We start from the raw sequence: 23,198 nt of genomic DNA on the forward strand, positions 1-23,198 counted from the left end.
CTAAATCAAATAAATGAACATCCAAGACTGACTTATGACTCTTGAACTGTATGTGGAGACATATAGGGATCAATGTTCAAGATACAACCTAAAGGGTCTGTAGTATAGCGATAAGGCTAGGTACCTTATCCTGGTAATACTATGGATACAACCCACTTTGTATTTGATACAAACGTAATGATCTAATGACTTGGTGTAAATGACACACGAGTGAGGGTATTCTATGCAGTGAGTTTGCATAAGACTAGATCGTGAGTGGGTGAGGGTGGCCAGTTCGCCAACCCAATACGTCTACCATTTTAGGGACAAGACCGAATGAGGAGCTGGGAACATAATAATACAAGATAGAATTTACTCCTTCCCTTCTTGGGGGTAAATAGATGAGTGTTCCCTTAAGTGGTGCCTATGGGACTTGAACAAATGGTTCTACCCTCTCATGGGTCCGAGAAGAGTTCATGTTTATTGGTTGAACCATAAACAAGTTGTTCATTAGAGGAGTATTAGTACTTAAGGAGCCAGAGGTAACTCAAAGGTAAAATGATAATTTGACCCAATGGAGTTACGAACACTCGTGAAGAACTAACTTGTTGGTATTGGTCTATATCCGTGGACACAGAAATCTATCTATAGTGAGAAGAGTGCAATTGGGTCTTTAATGAAGTATACCCACAGTTAACGAATATTGATTAGCTTGGTTAATGAGTTTAATCAATTAATCTCATATCGTTGAAGCTTCTGATCTACAGGTCTACCAGGTCCCCTAGTTAGCTCACTAGAGGATACTTAAAAAAGATAATTTCAATTGAAATTATATATTAATGTGATTAATATATAATTAATTATGGATATGATCTATAATTAAATTGGAGAGTAATATTTGAATAGGATTGAAATTAATTCAAGTGAATTAGATTCACAAAGAATTAATTAATGAAGAGTTTTTGCACAATGGGATGTATATGATAATTAAATATATGCATTAAATTAGATTTAATGTTATTTAATTATTGTGTAAATTAAAATTAAATAAGTGTTATTTAATTGTGCAAATTAAATACGTGTTATTTAATTGAGCTAATTGATTAAATAAGTGTTATTTAATTAAATGAACTAATTAATTAAATAAATGTTATTTAATTAATTATAGAAAATGAAAATATATTAGGAAAGGGACTTGGCCCTTCTCTATATGACCTTCCCATGGCCCTTTGGGAAGACACTGAATACACAATTCTCACTGTAGAAAAATTCTGACAATACACAACTTCTTAGTGTTATTGTGCTGAATTTTCTCTAAGCCATAAATCCTTCTCTCAATACTTGGATATCACCCATCCCTCTAAATCCCGGAGAATAACGAGGTAACTCTCGTGGTAGTGGTCGAGATCGCTCTAAGAATTGTGATCAAGACCATTTAGAGATCTGTTCGTTGGAACCTTGGAGAGGATTATTCGTGGCACTTGGGTAATCTACAAAGGTAAGAATCGTTCTAAACCTTTCCCTAATGCATGCTAATTTACATATTTATCTATTCCATCTAATACAACGATTTTGTTTATTATAAAATTCGAATGCGGGATGCAAGGTGTTCTCACATGAGATGCTTCTACTGCGAGATTCGATCCCTTCAATTGGTATTAAAGTCTATTCCTTGCATCTCCGTTCTTTGTGTTTTTTGAAACAAAATCGTTTAGAAGTGAGTTTTCATATTCTTCATTATGAATATTTGGATGTTGATTTACAAAATTAGATGTTTTCGTTTTGACACTTCATTACTTTGTTTTGTAGGTTCTCTCTTTCATAAATTACAAATTTACCATTATTGTCACGGAGATTAGGTGAGTTTTCCCTTGGCCGAAATTTGGCATCAACAATTGGTGTCGTTCGCGGGGACAAGGGTGATCTACCAATACAAAATGAATAATCTTTGCAAAGTTAAAGAAATAAAGGCTACGATGGCTTAGTTCCCAAATCATGATAAAAAAAGAAATTTTGAAGATGGAAGTCATGGGTGAGGTAGATCCCCGTGACCAAAATCAAAGGAAGCCAACATGTTAAAGAGTCGAGGTTGAATTCAATATGACTTAGGCTAAGGCCCAAGCTAATGCTACTAATGTCGAGGCTGAGGCTACCAAGGCAAAGACCAAAGTGACCAATGTTGAGACCGAAGCGACCAATACCAAGACCAAAGAGCCAAAGCCAAAGTTGAGGCTATCAATGTCAAGGCAAAGGTTTCATACTAAGGCTTAGGAGACCCAGTTGAAGAGAATAGCTGAGGCTGAGACAACCAATTTCGAGGCGATGAGACCAAATTGAGGCAAAAGAACTCAATCAATTAGGAGTAATTGGAATCCACAAACCTACTGTTCAGATACCAAAACATACAAAACAAGTGAAACATTCAGTAATTGATATGCATATTGTCAATACCATTATCAAACAAACAGAATGGCTATATTGAAGATCAATAAAAAGACATATTTCTTATAGTGATAGTTACTATACAATAGCTAAATTTTTTTTTAGAAAAAAAAAACTTGTGTCCCAAAGTTGTAAACAAGCCAAAAGATAACAATTAACAACCAAGCGTAATAATAATAGGGTTGAACTACTATGGAATTTATAAAATTATAGTCAGTAGCATAAGTTGCCTCTAAAACATGCAGAAGAATCTTTAAAGATTCTGAGAAAATATCAATGCTTTCAGAAGAAGAATATAAAGACTACAGAGGAGATATAACAAAACACTCCAATGACCTCAGCTTTTCAACCATGTCTTCAATCTAAAACAAACGCCCAAATGGACCCAAATCAAAGTTAATTTTTTCTCACTTGCAATACGATATAGAAAAGAACCAAGATGCAAATTTTGACCACCTACAAAGAGGTATGACGATTAGGTGAGGTGAAATCTAGAAATGGCTCTGAACCTAATACTGAGCAAATTGATTGGTCCAAAGCATCAAATGCTATATTGTGTACATGCTAATTGGAGTTCTTGGCAAGTCGCAAATCCATTCTCGGGAATTGTTAAAAATGGAACTAATGCAAAAATGGGAGTCAAAGAAAATATGATGTTGTTACCTCAACAAAATGACCAACTTGATCCCTTAGTGGTTCAACCCCTATTATAAAACATACAATAGATTCACCATGTGAAAATTAGAAATCATAAAGTTTGCGATGAATTTCAGGAGAAGTACTTTTCAGTAAATCATTCATGGCTTGCTTCCATTTCCTTTCTCTTAATTAGTAAACTCTTTTTGCCATTCCATTCCTTTTTTCCTAAGAAATTCTCACAAAAACCCACTAAATCTTCAACATCAAGATCACTATTCTTCTTAAATTACAAAAAAGAAAAAAAAAAGTGATACAGAGAAAGAAGATGAAACCAACTATCTTCCTTCTACCCTTAACAAATCTTTAATTCTCAAATCCATTAACCAAATCAAAGCAATCAATGCAATTCTTACCTAATATCTTACTATTTCAAATACTGAAATTTTTATAACCAAGCCCTCTCCACATAACAATCTCATCACTAACAATTTACCTTAGAGATATAAGGAAAGATTGTAAACCTACCCTAGGCACAGATTTGGCCAAACACTCATCGGCAACCACTCGCATCCACGAATAATCAACTTCTAAGTAAGGCTCCAATTGTCAGGACAAAATCCGGAGTCTTTGTATATATTGAAAACAAAAATCTTCAAATCTCAAAGAAAGAATAAAAGAAAAAGAAAAACCCTCCCCGATTCAGATTCTATCAACTTCATTACAATTATCAAAACAAATTTATGTGAGATGTAAATTGATTTTAAATAACTATTACTTATTAAACATTTTTTAAAGTCCGTCATTCAAAGATAATCAATCTCAAAGAAAGAAAATCAAGACTAACAAGCAATTATTAACTGAACATGTATAACTATTAAGAAATTATCCTCAAACAACATAATACACACAACTACGAACCTTTAATCATTTGATTCAAAGGCTTATATAAGATCATATAATACAAGTAAAAGAAAAGTTAATTAAAAAATATTATGACCAAACTAAGACCCATTTCCATCATATCACTATCAAATATAAAGCATTAATGCAATGATATTATACCCTTTTATTCCTTAATACCAAGCACTACACTCACTACCAAATTTGGCTCTATTAATGGACATAAATTATTGTCATTGATGAAAATAAAAAATGAGATAAACCAACACACAGTTTACGTGGAAACCCTAGAATATGGAGAAAAACCACGATACAAATCTTTTTCTTATTATTTTAATTGATACACTGAATATAAGACAACAGGGTGAATAAATAGACAATAGAGAGCCCTAGGGTGAGAGACAATTACAATAAACCCTATTTTCAACGCTCCCCCTCAAGTTGGTGCATAAATATCAATATGATCCAACTTGCTAAGATAATAGTCAAAATTAGGTCTCAGTAACCCCTTGGTGAGAACATCTGCCACTTGTTGATTTGAGTGAATATAGGGGATGCAAATGCTCCCATTATCTAGTCTTTCTTTAATGAAGTGTCTGTCGATCTCTACATGTTTGGTTCTGTCATGCTAGACTGAGTTGTTTGCGATGCTTATTGCTGCTTTATTATCACAAAACAACTTAATTGGAAGCTCCCTGTCTTGGTAAAGATCAGTCAGCACTTTATTTAACCAGATTTATTCACATCCTAAGCTCATTGCCCTATACTCAGCTTCAATACTACTTCTAGCCACCACTCCCTGTTTCTTACTTCGCCAGGTGATAAGATTACCCCAGACAAAGGTGCAATATCCAGAGGTCGACTTTCTATCAACGACAGAGCTTGCCCAATCAGAATCTGTATATGCTTCAATAGTCATTTTTCCAGACTTCCTGAACATCAGACCCTTACCAGGGGTCCCCTTCAAGTACCGAATAATACGCTCAACCGCATTCATATGTTCCTCATAGGGAGCTTGCATAAACTGGCTTACCACGCTTACTGTATATGAAATATCTGGTCTTGTATGGGACAGGTAGATCAACTTTCCAACTAATCTCTGGTACCTTTCCTTGTTAACAGGAACTTCGTTGTTTATAACACAAAGTTTTGCATTATACTCCACGGGTGTATCAGCAGGTTTACACCCAGTCATGCCTGTTTCTTTGAGAAAGTTCAGTGTATATTTCCTTTGCGATACTGAAATATCTTCTCTTGATCGGGCCACCTCCATTCCAAGGAAGTATCTCAGCTTACCAAGGTCTTTAATCTCAAATTCTCTGGCTATTCTCGTTTTAAGCCTTGTAATTTCACCCTCATCATCGCCAGATAGAACAATATCATCAACATACACTAAGAAGACGACAATCTTCCCGGAGTTGGGTCGTTTTATAAATAGTGTATGATCTAAGTGCCCTTGGTTGTATCCTTGTGTTTTAACAAATATGGTGAACCTATCTAACCAAGTCCTTGGGGACTGTTTCAACCCATACAAAGATTTTCTCAGTCTACAAACTCTGTGCTTGAACTGACTCTCGAATCTAGGAGGAGGGATGATACAGACTTCCTCTTCAAGTTCTCCATTCAGGAATGCATTTTTAACATCCAACTGATGCAGTGGCAAATCTTTGTTTACAGCAATCGACAACAAATCCCGAATAGTGTTGAGTTTGGCTACGGGAAAAAACGTTTCGGAGTAATCAACTCCATAAGTCTTGGTGAAACCTTTAGTAACCAGTCTGGCCTTATATCGATCAATCGACCCATATGATTTGTATTTTATGTTGAACACCCATTTGCATCCAAAGGTAAAGGCACCTGTTCCCATGTACCATTTTTCTCAAGTGCCCTCATTTCTTCCATAACAGCCATTTCCCATTCAGAGTTCTCAATTGCTTCACGAATATTGCTTGGGACCATGATAGTGTCCAAGTTGGTAGTGAAAGCTTTAAATTCGGGAGACAAATTGCTATATGTCATGTAGCTGTGCATAGAATACTTTGTGCATGAACGAGTACCTTTCCTTAGTGCTATTGGAAGATCGAGAGAGGCATCATGATTTTTCAACTCTCTTGGTTTATCAGCATGACCAATCACCTGTATATTAAGGATTTCAGTAGTGTCTTCCACTTCCTTGTCACCAACAGGACTTTTCCCTTTACTGTTATCACTCTTAGCTGTTTCCTCACCTCACACATATTCAGTATTGTCACCTCCTTCATCCTTATCTTTCCTGCACTTGTCAGTCTCCATACATATATCAACATCCTTAGTTTCAGGAATACACATATCTGAACCAGATACAGGGTCTGATTCATGGACTGGAGTCGGCTGTTCAACAAGTGGCAACCCTTCCTTTCTACGATTCTTCCTATAGTAGGTTATCCAAGGAATCTAGTTGGAAGGGAGGACAGGACAGGATTTTTCAGAACTAGGAGAATGAATCAGGGTGGATTCCCCTAAGGGGATATCATAGGAGGACCAATTAGGCTCTTCACTTAAGCTCTCCCCCCTGAAGATGACTAACAGGGAAGAAGGGTTGGTTTTCAATGAAAGTAATGTCCATGGAGACAAAATACTTTCGAGAGGATGGATGATAGCATTTATACCCATGTTGGTGGAGAGGGTATCTAACAAAAACACATTTTTGAGCACGAGGGTGGAATTTTGTGCGATTTGGGCCATGGGAGTGGACAAACGCGACACAGCCAAAGACGCGGAGGGATACATCAGAAAGCAGACGAGTAGTTGGAAAGGATTCTTTGAAAAGGTCCAAGGGATTATGAAAGTCAAAAACACGAGAGGGTATACGATTGATGAGGTGGGCCGCTGTAAGAATGGAATCCCCCCATAGGTAGGACAAAAGAGTGGCGAACAACATTAAAGATCGGGCAACCTCCACCAGATGGCGATTTTTATGCTACTCCATTTGCTTGGGGAGTATAGGTACACGAGCTCTGGTGGACAATTCCCTTAAACACAAGAAAGTCATGGAAAGAGGTGTTAAAGAACTCTCGTCCATTATCACTCCTCAAAATACCAATCTTGGCATAGAACTGGGTTTCAACCATGGTATAAAATTATTTAAAGGTAGAAGACACCTCAGACTTATCAGAAAGCAAGAACACCCAAGTAAGGCGTGTGTGGTCGTCTATAAAGATGACGAACCAACGTTTACCAGTGGAGGTAGTAGTCGGTGATGGTCCCCAGACGTCACTATGAATGAGGGAGAAGGGACTGGACGGCTTATAAGGTTGAGAATGAAAAGGAATATGACTTTGTTTGGCACAAATACATACATCACAATTGAAAGACGCTATATTAATATTGCAGAATAAATGCGGAAATAAATACTTCATATACTGAAAGTTTGGATGTCCTAAATGATAATGCCATAACATAAAGTCATTTTCGGAAGTAGAAAACTTTAAAGACATAAAACTAGTTCTATGATCCTCCCTAGAAGAAGCATTGTCAGAAAGAAAGTAGAGCCCCCTATCATTCCGGGCAGTGCCAATCGTCATCTACGACTTCTGATCCTGAAACACAACATAATCTGGTGAGAAAATAGCCTACTTCAGACTCTTGTAATTTTACTGACTGATAAAAGGTTATATGAGATTTTAGGCACATGAAGAATATCACGTAATACTAAACCATCAAAAGGGGAGATATTTCCTTTCCTTGCAACTGGGGCAAAAGACCCGTCTGCAATTCTAATAGGTTCATTTCTCGCACTCGGACAGTATGAAACAAAAAATTCTGAAGAACTGGTGAGATGATATGTGGCCCCTGAATCTACAATCCAGGGTTTCTAACCATTAATGCTAATAAGGCCAAAAGATGAAAATGTACCTGATTGAACAAGGGCACTCACCCCGACAACACTCAAATTGGTCTTATATAGGCTGAGGACCGATGTTGTGTATTCTCAGTAACTGAATCACTTCCACACGCTCGGAGTTTGATTTGTCATGCGATTGTTGTCTCATACTGTTTGGGGGCCTGCCGTGCAGCTTCCAACATTGGTCCTTCGTATGCCACGACTTCTTATAATGCCCACAGACAGATGTGGGCTTTTTATCACTGTCGGAACTGGACACCTTTGAAACAAAGGCTGATGCATCGATGGAAACTATCACAGGATTGTTCATAACATGTGATCGATCCTCTTCTAGTCGAACCTCTAAACACGCTTCTCTGAGAGACGGGGTAGGTCGTGACCCAATATGCGACTCCGAACAGTGTCAAATTTTAGGTTCAATCCAGCCAAAAACACATATACCCGATCTGCCTCTTCAAGTTTCAAGTACTGCGCCCTATCTTGTGCACAGTTCTAGACAATCTCCCGAAAAATATCCATCCCTTGCCAAAACACTGATAGTTTATTAAAGTAGGAAGTAACATCCATGGTCCCTTGTTTGCACTCATGGACCTTTTTCTGTAACATGTACAACCGAGATGCATTCTGTCGCTTCTAGTACAGGTCCTTGGCTGCCTCCCAGATATCTCTAGCAGTTGTTGCATACAGTCAGGGTCGGCCAATCTGGGGCTCCATACTATTGATGAGAACAGACTGTAATAGAGAATCCTCCCCTTTCCAGATTCTTTCTTAAGGATCGCCTGGGATAGGTTTCGGAATTTCTCCTGTCAGATACCCGAATTTGTGTCTTCCTTTTAGGGCTATTCTAATCGATTGGGACAAGGAGAAATAATTCCCCCCATTTAGTTTCTCTCCAACCAGAAATCCTACAGAATTTTCCATTGAGCCAGTTAAGTAAGTTGTATTGGGCAAAATAGAGAACGAGTTTACAAGATTCTCTGAACAAACAGGTTGAACTGGTTGGGGATTTGTGCCAAATATTGTATCCAAATCTGAAATCTGTTGGTGCAGAGAGGCCAACCGTTGTCTCACATCGTCTGGGTAATGGACCGAACTACAAGTTGCTGGAAACTGAGCTGCCACTGTCGATTGGACAGATGTCGCCGACAGGAAGGTCGTCGTTGGCTGTGAGATCGCCGACATATATGAGGATCCCGGTCGGCTGTGCTGCTCGAGGTGGCCGCCGGTCTATTTGTGGTCGAAGGCGCCTAGGGCAGAAACGAAATGGTCCAGATCTCCTTGCAGAATGGATGGGTTCGCCAGATCTGAAGCAGATCTTCTAGGGTAAGCCGACGTGAAGCTAATCAGCGCAAATTAGGAGGGTTGTGAGTCTGTCCATCGAGGTGCAAAACCAGTCTGTCTGTCGAGGGGTTGCGAGTCGAAGGCGCGCGAGTTGGGAGAGCTTCGGACGTACCCGATCGAAGCCGGATCTGTCGACGGTGGCGTGAGGCGAGGAGGATCAGATCTATCTGTGTGCGGCGCGAGTCGGGTAGGATCGGATCCATCTATTTGTTCTTCAGATCCGTTTATGTGCGGCACGAACATCCGGCTGGATTCTGTTAGGTAAGGCAGCTCCCACTGACAACGGCTCTCCGTTGACTGTAACTGGACGACAGAAAGTAATTCTGGTAAGACAGCTTGAAAACACTCCTTTACAACTGATCGAATAGCAGTTTTCATATCAAAACTCGAAGATCCACCAACTGATGACGACTATGGATGGTTCTCTTCCATAATGGCTAGGGTTTCGTCCCCTTGCTCTGATACCATGATGAAAATAAGAAAGGAGAGAAACCAACACATAGTTTACGTGGAAACCCTAGAACAGGGAGAAAAACCCCGATACAGATCTTTTTCTTATTATTTTAATTGATACACTGAATACAAGAGAATAGGATGAATAAATAGACAGTAGAGAGCCATAGGGTAAAAGAAAATTACAATAATACCCCTAGGGTAAAACCCTATTTTCAACCGTCAGAATAATCAATTAATTTAAAAAAAGGTTTTTAAAAGGTAAAATTTTTTAGACCTATTTTTTTTTTACATAATAATACAAACATAAATAATAATTATAAGCTTCTGAAACTTCTAACAAGCTTTCAGTGGCTTCCACAAAGACAATCATTGAAAATTTTAACATTATTTCGAGCAGTAAAAAGATTCGAGATGAGAAACTCTAAGTTCATATCACATTGATATTCAAAATCCATCCGAAATTTAGCAACCGCGTCAAAATTTTGAAGTAAAAAAGAAAAAGAAGACCAAAGCATGAAATACCCAATTCGTCGGATGCAATCAAGACCTTGGCAATCCTAATCTCATCTTCAAGCTCGTGGAACCGATTGTTCAACCTACTAAATTTGTTAATATTCTATTCATCCTCCCAAGTGACCTACGATTCAGTTCCTCTGCCTTATACACATTAGGTTTCAAGAACACCAATGTAAAAGAATGGAAAATGAAGAGAAATTTGTATAATACAAGAGGAAAAATTTTGTGGTTGAATAGGAATTAGATTAGGGTTTCGTTTGCCTTCATATTCAGGAAAATTTCATTCTCGCGGATGTAGAATCCATTCTCAAATCTAGAGACCGATGGGTAGACACGACGATGAGATCATTTGGGATCTCGAAAATAAGGGAGTATTTTCTGTTAAAACTTATTTTTTGGATCTCAAACTTGTTAACTTGAATGTAGCTAGTGTTAGGTTTTATGGCCTAAAACTCGTGGTTTGTAAACAATAAACTTATTCTGATAAATTCAATAAAGTTGTTATTGAAGTTTGATTCAATAAAGTTGTATTGAATATAGGAATTGTTTATTTCATTTTAGAAATAAATCCAATAAACTAAAAGATCCATGACTATTACATGAGTACTTGAACATTATGTGGAGACATAATAGTAGATTGGGTTTGAGTAAATAGTCTAAATGATCCATAGTATATGAATAAGGTTGGGTGCCTTATTCTGGTAACACTATCAGATGCGGCCCACTCTGTAGTTGTTACAAGGAGTTGTAAAGTCCTACAGACGAAGTGATCTTGATTTGTGCATGTGATGACATAAGGAGTGGGGGCGTCCTGTGCAATGAGTTTGCACAAGATCGGACCACGAAATAAGTCACTCTTACTTTATAACGTTGTTTACTATTTAAGACTGACTATTTCACAATGATAACCTAGGTAACTTAACCTGAATCCTGAGCTAATTATGAACTTTTGTTTATTCAGGATTATCCTTAGATTTGCATGGGTGAGGGTTGACTCAATAACGTCGGCTCAATAAGCTTCCTATTTCAAGGGTAAGACTGGGTAGATAGTTGGGGATATAGGGTGCAAGATAGAATTCACTCCTACCAATTTTAGGAATAGTAGAGAGGTTGTTCCCTTAACTGCGGACTTCGAGTCTTGAACAAGTGGCCTCACCCTCTCATTGGCCTAAGAGGGGCTCGGTTTGATAATCGGATCACAAACCAATTTTTATTAGAAAATCAGTGAGACTTAAGGAACAAGAGGTAATCTCAAAGGTAAAACAGTCATTTGACCCAACATTATTAAGAACAACCTATGAAGGGTTACCTTACTAGTCATGGTTATATCGAGTGGACACAATATATCTATAGTGAGGGGAGTGCAACTCTAGGCTTGGGTTAAAGGAAATCGGACATGAGGATTTCCATGAGTAGCGGAATGAACGTTTCAAATTTCAACTGTATTTGAACAACAACAATTACAATCAAGAAACGGAAACATACAGGCTATGCACACAACGAAATTACAGCATGCTTTACTTAAGATCAAGGGAAGAATTCACATACCTTTGAAGACTCATCTTCAACACTCTTGATCACGAACGCTCGAACAGACTCCAAGACTGCAACACATGAACGCTCGAACTTAGTGATCTCCAAGATCACGAACAATCGGCAATCACCATACGAACACCACGAATTCAACGAATGGCCTCCAAAAACCTCGACTATGTCGAGTTAAGTACGACACCACCACAATGGCTACCTTGGTATTCTCGGTGTGAGAATTCAGAGGTATGGGCTCTCTATGGACTTGGTTAGAGGAAGAGATCGGAGGAACAATCGTGTAAACTATTAAGCAAGTGGGAGATGGCAGAGGTCTATTGTATAGACGATGCCCAATCATTTAACAAAGGCTATGCGATCGTTTAGTAAAAGCTCCGCAATCGTTTAGCTAATCGGCCAGCTGAGTGACTATCGTATAGAAACACTCCACTTTTCTAGAGTAGTAAGATCAGAATCAGAACCTAAATAATCTCCAAGTTCCAAGTCAGAGAAAACTTCTCTTCTATGAACTTCAACAGAGTTAGCAACAATTGCTTCCTCTTTCTGGAGTTTAACTTGGGAACTGACACTACTGGTTTTATCATCCATCCCTTTGTGCTCAAAAAGTAAAAACTTACGTTCAAACAAATCTTGCAACGAGTCCATGATCTCATGTGCAATGACCATGTTCTCAACCCTTTTGATCAAAACATCAGGTATGCTAGCCAATATGTGAAGTCAGGCCAATGAATTAGCCTTCATTCGCACCGTATATGCATTACGAACACTTCGCGGTGCATCAAGGGTCGAGACTTGAGGACATTCCTCAACCATGACAAATTCGAGGTTGTTTACCACGAAATACGTTTTACAAGACTCTTTCCACTCTATGTAATTGGTCAAATTAAAGGCTTTAAACGGAAATACAAACACGTTACTGAAAACAAAAACACATTGACCTATGTTAGGTTTTAAGCAAATACTCGTTGAAAAACATACAATATCCAATAAGGTGTAGCAAAACTAACATGAACCCCGTGTGACATCTAGTTTCGCAATGACGCTTCAAAGGTTTAGGACGAAAGCCGCTGAAAGGAGGTCAATTATTCCTCCTCTGAATTGAGAAATTCTCTACTAGTCATTAATACGAGAACAACTCTTGCTCCTATAACGACTATCCATCATTGATTTGGTAAAAAAAATCATTAACTTGCTTAACCATTTTTCGTAAGTGTGACCTGCCATTTTTTACCCTAGAGATCCGCCCCAAGCAGCCAATCTGAAGGGAAAAAATCCGATTGGGGAAAAACCTAAAGCAACCCTATCCATTTCTGGAGTTCACTTTGATCTTGACCAACTGCACAAAACCCATCCAAAGGGGGATGCTCTCAAGGCGCCACAAGGGAGTACAGGATAATCTCACGGTGTGAACCAATGACAAAGACCGTATGATGTGTTGACACACACCCTTCACCCACTTACTATAAACACTATCTCTGTCCACCTTGATATTGACTCATGCAAACACCATTCGAAAGGAGATGCCTCCAAAGCGCCACGAGACCAAGCAAGAATCTCACGGCATGAACATTCAGGGAGAAACGTGAGTATAATCATTGACATATCAGATACATCTCTTCCTCCCATTGAGTTTTTTATAACCTAGGGTTTAGTTTACTTGGAAAAACACGGTTAAGGATTTTAACTAAGTGACTTTTTAGGTTTGCTCAAGAGTAACATTTACCTTGGATAGTTAAACAACTTTTGATCATCATCCATTAAACTCTTTAACGGAGTCTTTGACCAATTGTCGCATGCTTGCACAAAATCTAACTAATTCACCTTTCCAGGTAGGGGTGTTCTGTTTCTGTTAGCTTAAGTACCCAATCTAGACAGAACCCGTCTTAGACAAAAGATCCCTTATAGATATATTTAATACAATTTTAATCTTTTATGCCAATTAATTTAATCCTATTAAACTGATTTAAAAAGATTAAACTAGGTTGCTAATCCCATTAGAACCTTTGAACTTAGATCTATCTCAATCCAATTTTAAAACCCTTTTAAAACATGAGTTCACCCCAAGTCTCTATGCAACTCTTTCTTATCGATTTTAGTTCTAATTTCCTTTATAACACTTATAAAAGAAACAACTAAAACCATTCACAATGCAAAGCTAACTGATAATGAGCAGAAATGCACGTTATTACAGTGCTAAGTTATTAAACAATGAAGGTTCGCGTTAATAAAAAATTGTTAGTTTGCGTCCAAAAAGCATTAAATTCATAACATTGCGGTCGCATGCGTTGATCGCATAGAAACAGTTAATTTTTGTATATTTATGCAGAATATGCGTTGACGCAAGGCAAAAAGCACGATCACAAGAAATAAACGGTCGAGCGCAGCATTTCCGCAAGGCTTTGCGGTGATTTGTACTCGCAAACATCTGCTCAAGAAGGATTGCCGCATAGAGCCGGCACAACTTGGTTGGTGCATCTGGGTGAAAGGCATAATTAATCACGATGGGACAGAAAGATGATGACGGTCGAATCCGAATTAAGTTGACAAGCCACTAACGATAACAAAAACATTCAGCTTTTCGGTGACAAATGTTCGGCACATTAGTCAGAGAATTAAAGCCATCCCATCTATGTAATCATAAGAGAGAAGCCGCCTTTCACCCCGAAAGCTCTATAAATACTGAAGGTAACCTTCAGAAAAGGGGTTCAACAAGTTCGAAGAGTTAGAGAATTTTTCCTTAGATAGATTAGCTATGTTCTTGGTTTTTCTTTTATTTTAAGGTGGTAGTGAAAGAGGCGAGATTGTGCCGATAGATCATCCCGGAGAACTTGGGAGAGTACCGAAAGCTGTAAGACCAGAGTGAGGGCCAGCTCATGCGGAATCGGAAGCAGGAATATCTTTTGAATCGAATACAGTTGACAGTGTAAAAGCCTTGGGAAGTAAGGGATTGCTACCAGACTCTCTATCCTTATCTTCCATTGTTATTGTGTACTCAAACTCATTTATATAAATGGAATTTACTTCTCTATATCTATTCACTCTCTGTTTATTACGCATGAGTAGCTAAATCTGTTGAATGGGTTGAGAAGCACTTAGCTAGCATAACTGGGGATCTTCATTCTATGTGATTATCTTGTATTATGTATGCTTCATTCATCCATTAGAGATACTCGGGAGGGTAGTCTAAGGACAAGATCTAGGCTTGGAAAAGTCAGGTTATAATCTAGGGTCAGGAGAGTCAGATTAGAACGCATAATCAACAGATAGAAACTTAGGAATAAGCACTGTTTGCTATTAACGCATCGCATGCATCCTAGAGATAGAATATGATTCTGTGCTGTCACCTTGTCTTTGTGTGCATCTTGCATCATCGCATAGGAAAAGAGTAGAGACTTAGGAATAAGCTCTATGGACACTTTTGCATTCAACACATGCGTCCTAGATTTAGGAGCACCGTATTTGCATTGGAAAATGATTTGCTGTTGCATGAGTGTAGCATGATCGCATAGTCTGACGCATTCCCAGGTAACGCTAGTTAAAGACCTTCTCAACCCGTTCATCCGCATACTCAGTGCATCTATCGCATAATAAAACTTTTCTCAAATCCACCGCATTTATTTATTTCATTACCGCAACCAACAACACCAAACAACTATTTGAGTTACCGATTACCGCAAAGTCTTCGTGAAAAATTATCACCGCATATTGTTTTCCCAAGTCTCTGAGTTCGACCCTGGACTTACCAGGAAACTCAGTGGGGTTTATATTTGGATTCCACTGAGAGAACTTGTTGCTCAACGCAATTCCATCACCGCATTTCATTCCATATTGTCACCTCATAAAATAACGCATCAAGTTTTTAGTGCCGTTTTCGGGGACTTCGACAAATTAGTGAGCTAATGGTAATTTTTCTGATTTCTTTGCAGCTCTCAATTTCTGTCGAATTACGACTCGAAGATTGAGAGAACATTTCGACGCAGACTAAGAGACAACCGCCAACAACAAGACAGAACCCCAAGAATTGTGGAACAACCGGAAGAAAGGGCCGCAAATGCGAACAACATAATGGCCAACCCCATCCTTCTAGCAAATGACCGCAATAGACCCATTCGGGACTATGCGTCACCCAACCTCTATGATTTCTCTCCAGAAATCATGAAGCCAACGTTAGATGTATCGAGGTTTGAAATGAAGCCGGTAATGTTGCAAATGATCTAGGCTGCTGGGCAGTTTGGAGGGAGGCGTGGCGAAGACCCGCACGCTCACCTCCGGAGCTTCATAGAAATCTGCAATACTTTTGTGTTCTCGAATATCTCCACCGAGGAAGTTTGACTCACCATGTTCCCATTTTCCTTATGCGATCAAGCAAGAAAATGGGCGTTTTCTCTCGAATCGGGGGAGACAACCTCGTGGGAACAAGTCGTCGAAAAGTTTATGAAGAAGTATTTCCCACCAACCGAGAATGCCAGGATAAAGAAATTAATAACAAATTTTGAACAAGAAGATGAGAATCGCTCAACGATGCCTGGGCGAGGTTCAAGAGGCCGGTAAGAGACTGTCAACATAATGGCTTACCGGACTGCTTGGAAATGGAGATCTTTTATCCAGGACTGAGCCCTGCTTTGTAGACCACTGCCAATGCAGAAGCAGCCGGTGGTCTGCTTGACAAAACATATGAAGAGGCAACGAGTATACTTGATCGCATTTCCAAAAATCACGAGGATTGACGGAAAAGTGATCAGAAATTAAGAATTAAAGACAGTGACGTAAATAACGGGGCCATCGCATCCCTACAGAATTAAATGACTGCGATGATGAGTTTGATACAAGGCATCGCAATTAATAGCATGGGAGTGAAGAAAGGGCAGGTCAGCGCAATTGCTCAAACGACCGCAAGTTGTCATCTATGGAGATGCTCATTCGATGGAAGAATGCCCAGCAAACCCGCAGTCAGTATGCTTCATAAAGAATAATCACTATTTTGATACATACAACCCCGGGTGGCGAAACCACCCAAATTTTGCGTGAAAAAATCAACAACAAAGCTTTCAACCAGTGCTGCAAAAAGAAAGGCCACCCAGATTTTTCGTGCTAAACAACGGTCCAACGCATAGTCAAGCTAGCAGCTCGCAAACATCACAATCTTCGTCCTTAGAGAGCTTGTTGAAGCAGTACATTGAGAAAAATGAATCAGTGCTTCAGAATCAAGTAACATCCATTCGAAATCTCAAAATTCAACTAGGAAAAATTGTGGGCGAGCTGAAAAATAGACCTCAAGGAGCGTTGTCGAGCTCAACTGAGCTTCCTCGCAACGTTGGGGTACCGGGAAGGAACAATGCTTAGCAGTCTCCGTGCTAAGTGACAAAATGACTACGGAAGTAAGGGAGGAACGCATCGCGACCAACTTGAATGCGGTGACAACCGAGGACCCATTGATCTATAGTTCGAAAACGCCTGAGAAAATGAACCCCGAAGTTGCGTCCACCCTCAAGCCTTCAGAACATGAGACAAAAGAAATCCAGCTACCACCAGCTCTGCATAGATTGAAAGAGAAACAAAATGATGAAGACACGATCACAACAGTAGGAATAACACAAAATGCTATGATCCCATAAAAAATGTGCAACTCAGGAATCTTCACGATACCATGCTCCATTGGAGGGGTCTATAGTGGCCAAGCGCTATGTGATCTTAGGGCGAGTAAACATAATGCCTCTGTCAATCTTTAAACGGTTGAGTATTGGCACACTCACGCCCACGACAGAGACTCTCCTGCTTGCGAAAAGATCCCGAATACATCCTGTAGGAGAGCTGAAAAATGTCGCAATCTCAATTGATAAATTCATCTTGCCGGCAGACTTCCTCATTTTGGATTACAAAGCGGACGAAGATGCGCCCATCATATTGGGATGACCATTCCTTTCACTCAAATTAATGTGCGCAAAGGGGAGATTGTAATGAATATTCATGGGGAAAAGCTCCGGATTAAGGCAGTCAAGATCCCAGTGGACAAAGAAAAGAGGGAAAAGCCACAGTGGACGTGAAAAGACCAGCTTGGAATAAGCAGTCCTTGAGTTATTATATAACTCAACCTCATCAGGGATGCAAACCTTTTGAATATCCTTTCTCTACATCAATACTTCATGAACTTTCATTATCTTGATTTTATCTATTATTGCATATCTACCTTTTTAGATTTTTTTTTTAAAAAAAAAAGAGGCAAGAAAAATTTTTGTTAATTTTTTTTATCATTTGACCCTCTCGATGTTTCTTTACAAACGATCAAGGTACACGATTGCGAAGGCACTACACAAAGATGCAACTTCACTCCGTCACTACAATCCAAAGAAGTAAGATCGCCACAAAGCAGGATGCATCAGCAAACAATGTGGGCAACAACGCAAATTTGGGGGTTGTATCCTTCCTTGACTTTATTCCAAATTTTGCTCTATCGCATCACATTTTAATTTTGAAAGTTTTATCACCGCATCCTCTTTGATTACCACAATCATTTAACATGGATAAATTTATTAAGTCACCGTATGCTGTCTCTTTGCCAATTATGATTTCAATGATGAAACACATGCTTCTATTTGTTCGTATATACTAGAGTCAACTTAATTTTAGGACAAGTCACCTCATGAAATATTTTTAGAAGTTAGTGGTCTGTTAGCTTTCTTTCAAACTGACCCTTTACCAAACTTCCTAAGAACATCGCATGACTTCTTTCAATCTTTTGGCAATGGGGACATTGTCGCATTTTAAATTTGGGGGTGAGGTATTTATTTTCGACCTTGCTATTTTTAGCTTTATGGAAAAAAAAAAAGAAGAAAAGAAAAAAAAGGAAAAATTTTTTTAGAATAACAACTCTAGTGTCAACGCAATGGGTAAACCCATGTTGATAAGAGTTAAGTTGTGAAGGGCACTTACCCGTAGTTGGATGTCCGCATGACACATGTGGGGGCAAGCCAAAACAAAAGTAAGTCACCAAGATCAACGCATAAATAAATGACCGCAACTCCGCTGCCGAATAGGTATGAGTTTAGTTTGAGAAAAAGCGCCTTGCTCGTAGTTGGATGTCCGCATGACACACGTGGGGGCAAGCCAAAACGAAGGCGAGGTACTTGGATCAGCGGTGAAATTTTTTTTTTTTGAAATAAATCATGTGATGTCCCAGAATTTAGTAAAGTCATTTTGAAGGTTAAACTTGCGGTCTCTAGATCTTAGAAATATTTTAAGAGGAGACTTGAATAAGAATTGAGGAAATTTTGGTGTATAGGATTTGAATGGAGTATCCTTGAGAAATCTAGGAAAAAAGATTGCGGTCAACTTTCTAAAGGAAATCTTTAGCTTATGCTTGAGGACAAGCATTATTTAAATTTGGGAGTGTGATAATGGATAAAAATGCACGTTATTACAGTGCTAAGTTATTAAACAATGAAGGTTTGCGTTGATAAAATATGTTAGATTGCGTCCAAAAAGCATTAAGTTCATAACATTGCGGTCGCATGCGTTCATCACATAGAAACAGTTAATTTTTGTATTTTTATGCAGAATATGCGTTGACGCAAGGCGAAAAGCACGATCACAAGAAATCAATGGTCGAGTGCCGCATTATCGCAAGGCTTTGTGGTGATTTGTGCTTGCAAACATCTGCTCAATAAGGATTTCCGCATAAAGCCGGTGCAACTTGGTGGGCGCATCTGGGTGAAAGACATAATTAATCACAATGGGACAGAAAGCTGATGACGGTCGAATCCGAATTAAGTTGACAAGCCGCTAACAATAACAAGTACACTCAGCTTTTCGGTGACAAATATTCGGCGCATTAGTCAGACAATTAAAGCCATCCCATCTGTGTAATCATAAGAGAGAAGCCACCTTTCACCCCGAAGACTCTATAAATATCGAAGGCAACATTCAGAAAAAGGGTTCAGCAAGTTCGGAGAGTTAGAGAATTTTTCCTTAGATAGATTAGCTTTGTTCTAGGTGAGAATTTTGCCTTAGATAGATTAGCTTTGTTCTTGGTTTTTCTTTTATTTTAAGGCGGAAGCGAGAGAGGCGAGATTGTGCCAATAGATTGTTCCGGTGAACTTGGGAGAGTACCGGAAGCTTCAAGACCAGAGAGAGGGCCAGCTCCTGTGGAAGCGAAAGCAGGAATATCTTTTGAATCGAATAGAGTTGACAGTGTAAAAGCCTTGGGAAGCAAGGGATTGCTACTAGGCTCTCTATCCTTATCTTCCATTGTTATTGTGTACTCAAACTCATTTATAGAAATGGAATTTACTTCTCTATATCTGTTCACTCTCTGTTTCTTACACATGAGTAGCTAAATCTGTTGAATGGGTTGAGAAGCACTTGGCTAGCATAATTGGGGATCTTCATTCTATGCGATTATCTTATATTATGTATGCTTCATTCGTCCATTAGAGATACTCAAGAGGGTAGTCTAAGGATAGGATCTAGGCTTGGAAAAGTCAGATTAGAATCTAGGCTTGGGAGAGTCAGATTAGAACGCATAATCAAGAGATAGAAGCTTAGGAATAAGCACTGTTTGCTATTAACGCATCACATGCATCCTAGAGATAGGATATGATTGTGTGCTGTCACCTTGTCTTTGTGTGTATCTTGCATCATCGCATAAGAAAAGAGTAGAGATTTAGGAATAAGCTCTATGTACACTCTTGCATTCAGCACATGTGTCCTAGACTTAGGAGCACCACATTTGCATTGGAAAATGATTTGCTGTTGCATGAGTGTAGCATCTAACTCCTTAAGTATCACTGATCCCTCTAATGAACATGAGTATGACTAAGTCCTCTCTGCCAAAGCGAAGCTGTGGCCACTATGTTCAAGCCTCGGAATCAGCTCTTAAGGGAGCAATCTATCTACTTACCCCTACTTTGAGAAAGTAGTGAATTCCATCTTGTGTAACTGAGTTCCCAGCTCCCAAATCAGACAAATCAGCAAAAAGATAAGCATGTTGAGTTGGCAATTTGGCCATTCTCATCCATACTAATTAAAGGACCGCCCTTAAAGGCAGGAGTTTCCAAAACACTCAGGATTGTGGTCATGTCACCTATGGTCGTTTAGGTGAGATGTAAGTCTACAGTATCAACGGCGTTATATACAAAGACAAATCATCTCGCGGTCCGGTCTTATACAAACTCTTTGTATAGGACATCTCTGCTCGCATGTCTCCACATGAATGGTCAGGATTTACCATCTGTAGTAGTTCATAACATTTGCAAACCTCTACTTGTTATCACATACGGCAGGATCAGGTATTCTACCTTAATCCTTATACTACAGACCTATTTAGGTTATCATTTAAGGCATGATCCACTTGTATACATATGTATGCTTAAGTTTACATACAATAACCATCGAGCTTTGTTTATTGAATATGAGTAAATGCCAGATAAAATAACTCTTATTTTATTTATAAAAATGATTAATGGCTTCAACTCGGTGGAATAAGAATCATTGATTCCCGGCTATCATCAGTGAGTATTTCGAGATTGGATTGGTGGCACGAACTGACCTCCTACTTCTATAGATGGCATTGAGGCTCTTGTGTTGAGATTGACTTTGTGTTAAGGTTTGTTTTCAGGGTCCTGAAGGAAGAAATTCCTTTCGGTAGTGGATGCTGCCCCTTCCTTTCTGTTGTTGCCAGCGCTTTCCCGGGGTTTAGTGCACTTTAGTAGTTACGAATGTTGTATATATTATGAACTACGAGACTCCGAGAGAATTAGGACACCAATCCCAACATTAGTAAAGTGACCCAATGGTTAATGAATGAGAAATAATTTGGTGTAAAGAGTTTAGCCAATTAATCTCAGATCGTTGGAGCCTATGATCTGTAGGTCAACTAGGTCCCCCTACTAGCTCACAAATGGATTAGCCTTAGAGTAGCGTGATAAATTGATTTGAATCGTTCAGATTAGATTCAAAGGATTTAGTAATTATATGTGATATGATTACACATTTAATTTTAGGATTTTCCCAGTTTCTTTGAAGTAGGTTATTACAATTCTCAGCAAATTCAAGGCAGTAGCTATAATTCATAAATAATTGCATGATAGTCATGCAATATATAGCTCAAATTCTGAGTGGGAATGCCCATGCAATTATTGCTGAATTACAAAGAAATCAAGAGGTTGAAGAATACTGTTCTTCAAAGTGAAAACTAAAAAATCTTTCTCCAAATTCCCTTTAATTCAAGCTTATTTTGAGTCCCACAACTCAATCTAAGGCTTCAAGAGAATAGTAGGAAATATCTTGTAGTGGTTCACAACCAAAGGAAAAGGAGATTGCAGTTGAAGATCAACATTCAAGAAGTTTTTCAAAGGTTAGTGTTGAAACCCTTTTTTAGTTTATGAGCATCCTGAATTTGAAGCCAAAATTAATGAATTAGAATGCTTAATGATCCTATTTTTCTTCCGTTGCATATTCCCTAAGTCTAACAGCTAGCTTTAGAGGGGATCACTTCTAAATCTATGTGGCGATCTTTCTGGAAGTCAAAAGCCCCACCTAAGGCTAAGATTTACTACTGGAGAATTATCAATGATATTTTCCCTACAAAATATAACCTTGCCAAAAAGGGAGTTCACTCTGATTTGTTATGTGTTTTTTGCAGGAAGCATGCAAAAACTGCAAACCACATTATATGACGTTGTTTGGTCTATAGAGAAATTTGGTCTAGGCTTATTTCAACTAAAATTGATGTTCTCTGAAATGACAGGTCTCAATGAAGTTATCAAGATTCTTGGCACTAGATCTTTGACCATATAGTACCTACTGATATTGATAAGATCGTGATCATAGTTGGACAGCTTTGGGAAGTTCAGACTAATGTGGTGTTTTGGAGTCAGTCGACTGATGCGGAGTCTATTTGTGATGCGATTGCAAGGTATTTTTCTGACCCTTGCTTCCATGGAGATTAGATCAAGTGCAAAGGAAAGGGCTCGATCCTTCCTCCCATATCCCAGCTAAGATCGGTTGACACCCCCTTAAACCATCTTCTTGGAAGTTAAATGCTGACACGGCTTGGAACACGAATACCAATTCGATGGGTTGGGTTGGGTGCTTCGTGTTCACTTAGGTCGGGTGCGCTTAGCAAGATTGAAGTTTGTTCACAGATGTCAGAAGGTGAATTTCCTTGAAGCTATGGCGATTTACTTTGGGTTTGAGACTCTGTATTCCATCAATGTATCGAATATTTTGGTGGAGTCTGATTGCTTGGAGGCCATCAATCTATTGTATGATGCTATTGTCGATTTTTCTATAGTCTCCTTTTTTATTGAGGAGGCTAAGGATAGATGTGGGGAGTGGAGAGTTGTCTCCTTTTCTCATATTCGCTGTAGTCAGAACGTGTTGTCACATTGTATTGTGCACAAAGCTTTGGAGGATCGTCAACTCCTTATTCTGATGGTTCACTCTGATTATGACTTGAGATAGTTTTGTGTAGTTATTTGGCTTCACTTGTTTTGTC

This window comes from Benincasa hispida, chromosome 4, assembly GCF_027475165.1.
Source record: "Benincasa hispida cultivar pf3 chromosome 4, pf3_genome.v1.1, whole genome shotgun sequence".
Lineage (NCBI taxonomy): Eukaryota > Viridiplantae > Streptophyta > Magnoliopsida > Cucurbitales > Cucurbitaceae > Benincasa > Benincasa hispida.